Here is a 4,292-nt window from a genome sequence, read left to right as displayed (position 1 = left end):
TACGCAAAAAATACTTCCAAATGGGCTTTGTAAAAATGCATCATCAAAAATATCACTATCAAACATTATTCCACTCATTGTACTCTAATGAGACCAGTGAGCTTCTATGGGGATCTCCACGTAGTGGTCTCAATCAATCTGTGTAGCCCTCACTCAACAAGACAACACAACTTGTGGCATGCTGATTCACCAAAATTTTCACTCAACTAACAAAAATATGAAGACTCTTCATTTTGAAAGAGAGTGGATACACTGGACATCGATGGTCAGAAGATAGATCCCACAACTTCACACTTCAACAGATAGTGTTTTCATGTCGGTCTTCCATGATAAGCTATGGATGACGACCCGCCTCAATTAGCTCTAGTCACACAATGCTCAACGACACCTCCAGAAAATCTTGAAATTAATAGTACGTGGTTGCAATGCAAACGGTAGCAGTGTTGCAGCGCTAAGAAAGTTGACTAATTCACACACGGGTCTGTTGCAACCTCTTCACACTATAGGAAACTTCACCAACCAAGGCATACACATTGATACTCGTCTATGTGGCACACAATCCAACACTTAAGAGAATAAAACTTACACATATTCTTCTCCACTATTCCTTGAGCATAAAAATCTCAATATGAAAATCTCTGCTCAATGCGATGCTAACACCCAGTCTCAAGCAATAATTTTCCACTCAGCCTCCTCCAAGAAGCTCACCTAAGCTCTATCTTCTCAAAGCTCATCTAAGCTCTGATACCATGACCTTGAGGAGATTTTATTTTTAAATAAATGAGCGGACAAGATATGATTTTAAAAGAATATTTTTGGTCTAATACATCACCCAAAAGATAATATGAAAAGTAATTGAACAAGTTTTTAGTTTCAAATCAAAGAATAACCAATTTAATTTAAAAATTAGCACAACCACATTAAAAATATTAATGTGGTTGATATATGACAAAGGCTTCATTTGTATCTACCAACCATTGATAAATATATAATATTTTGTTTTTGTAAGTCGACATTCTATTCATTCAGAGAAAACATATACATCCGATGCTTCAAAAAACATGTGGTCTGACCGCGACTAGGTTTGTTGACCAAAGTCTGCATAAGATAGGAAAAATACAAAAAAAATACTCAAAAAAAGTGTCCACAAATGAGAGAATAACCCGCTTGCATCATGGAATTTTCAACCAACCAAGTGCTCCCACAACAGTCGAGAATGCAACCCCATTGACTGGCCTGAATTGTTGCCCTCCCATCCACTAGACTAGCCTCCTAAAACCCCACCTACTCCAATGCTCGCCAGAAGCATCTTCACTTTGCTTAGCAGTTTGCCCTACAGCTAGGTTCTCATGCTTGAAGCCCAGGGAGTCAGCTTGAATATCGTCGCTAGCACCACCTTTGCTATCCACGCCACACTAGTCACTCCACTATACATCGGCTACCAGGAGGACAAGAGTTCTCCATAATCTTGGTGCCTTCCATTCACAACCCTCTCCATGGAATTTCTAGCTTTTACAAAGACGTTCCTTGCAACAAATAAGCCAGAAATAACATTTATCTTCCCCTAGCACTTGGCAGCCCAGTCCCACCCTACAAGTTCCAAGAAAAAGTAGAAGTTGGACTTCGTTATATGCATCAAAGCACAATTCTCCAAATAAAACCCATAAACCACCACTAATGTCGTTCCTTTGATGTCGCCTTCATCGTCAAGCAGGAAACTAGGTGTATCTCAACCATCAGACCTCAACATTCAAAGGAATTCCCAATTCCTCCCTCATCCCGCCTATCAATTCATCAATGCTTCCCCTTCCCAAAGTGCCTTGATTACTCACACGCCCCAGATTACATGTCCATGTACGCCATTCCCTCCGCCATATATGGAGAAGTGACATGGAGGTACGACCCTCTCCGGTGGCCCATTTGTCACTCTTCATGAAGTTCAACAACCATGATATTCTCGATACCTACCCTCATCAGGGAGATAAATATATGATATTAAAAAACTATTACAACAAAATTAATAGTGTTATTATTATTATAATTAATAATTAATAAAATATTATTATAATCATTTTAAAATAATAATAATTATTAACATTATTAATTAATATTGCTACTATTATTAATTATTATTATTATTAAATATTTAAAAAATAATGAAAAATTGTAAATTAAATAATATTAAATAATTTAATAATTTAATTAAATAATAATAGGAACAATAATATTGTAACTAAAAATATTCACTAATAGATAATTTTATCAAATATTAATAAAAATCAATGAATAATATATTTATATTAAAAAATAAACAAAATAATCTATCACAAAGTTGCATTGGACCATGGTTGACCATTAGTGTCATAGCACAACCACAACCACATTAGTAAATGTGGTTGATATACGCCGAAGGCATATAATTATTATACAATTATTATGATTATTATTATTAATAGTATTACTAGCTAATATAACTATTATTATTATTATGTCACAATGCAACATTGGACCATGGTTGACCATGGTTAATATTATAAATGTTTTAAATAATATTATATCCTAGGTATAGGAACCCTTATATTTATAAACCCAAGGGATTGATATTATAAACCAAGGGATTAACTCTATAACCCCAAGGTATTATAAACCCAAGGGAATAATATTAAACCCAAGGTATATAAACACTGAGATAAATATTATAAACCCTAAAATAGACATGGTTGACCATGATTTATATTCATATTGACACAATCTTTGTCAATATGTGAAGTTGGACTATGGTTGACAATGTTTGATTTTCATATTGAGATAATGTTTCTCGCAATGCAACATTAGACCATGACACAATCTTTTTCATAATGTGACCATGGTTGACCATGATTGACCATTGTTTATTTCCATATTGAGGTAATCTTTATCACAATGTGACGTTGCAACATGGTTGACCATAGTTGATTTCCATATTTAGACATTTTTTTCACAATGCAACATTGGAACGTGGTTTACCATGATTTATTTAATGTCGAGACAATCCTTTTGACCATGTGATGTTGGACCATTGTTGAGCATGATAGATTTTCATATAAAGAGAATTTTTGTCACAATGTGACATTGGACCATGTTTAGCCATGGTTGACCATGATCGATTTTCATACTAAGAACCTCATATGATAAAACCTAAAATAAATTTTATAAACCAAGTTATATAAATCATACGATAAATATTATAAACGCTAAAATAAACATGGTCGACCATTATTAATTTACATATTGAGACAATCTTTGTCGAAATACGACGTTGAACCATGGTTCAACCTTGGGTCTATAATACCTTGGGGTTTTGGAATTAATCCCTTAGGTTCATAATATCAATCCCTTGGTTTTATCAATCTAAGGGTTAATCCTTTGGGTTTAATATTATTCCTTTGGTTTTATATTCCCTTGGATTTTTAGTACTAATCTCTTTGGTTTATTGTTCCCTTGGTTCTATAATATCAATCCCTTGGGTATATTAATCAAACGGTTCATATTCCTATGGTAATAGTATTCATAGAGTTTATAATATCAATCCATTTGGTATATTAATATAAGGATTCATATTCTTAAGTTATAATATTATTCATAGGGTTTATAATATTAATCCCTTGGGTTCAATATAAATCATAGTCAACCACGGGTTTATATAGCTTGGATTTATAATATTAGTCCCTTGGGTTTAATATTATTCTCTTAGGTTTAAAATACCTTGGGGTTTTAGTATTAACCCCTTGGGTTTATTATTCCCTTTAGTTTATAATATCAATCTCTTCGGTTTATTAATCTAAGGGTTCATATTCCTAGTGTATAATATTATGCATAGAGTTTATAATATTAGTCCTAGCACTTAATATCCATTAAGTTTATAATCATGGTCAACCATATTTATTTTATGGTTTATAATATTTATCTTAGTTTTATATATGTTGGGTTTATAATATTAATTCCTTAGGTTTAATATTATTCCATTAGGTTTATAATTTCTTGGGTTTAATACTAAAAACCCAAGGAATTATAAACCCTATGGAATAATATTAAACCGTATGGATTAATATTAATCCCTTTTGTTTAATATTATTCCCTTGGGTTTATTATTTCCTCATCCCAAAGAAAAATGTCTCATACACCATCTATTATCCAATTATCACAATACAAAATAATCCCATACACCAATTTAATGTTTGATTAATTATTACCCTTAAAAATATATTATAGTAATTATTATTATTAAATGCATACTTTCTTTCCTTGTGAAT

Source organism: Pinus tabuliformis, chromosome 3_1, assembly GCF_031772625.1.
Source record: "Pinus tabuliformis cultivar Carrire ecotype Pingquan chromosome 3_1, CPIR1, whole genome shotgun sequence".
Taxonomy (NCBI): domain Eukaryota; kingdom Viridiplantae; phylum Streptophyta; class Pinopsida; order Pinales; family Pinaceae; genus Pinus; species Pinus tabuliformis.
The sequence above is the reverse complement of the archived record's forward strand: the minus strand, read 5'-3'. Positions refer to the sequence as shown.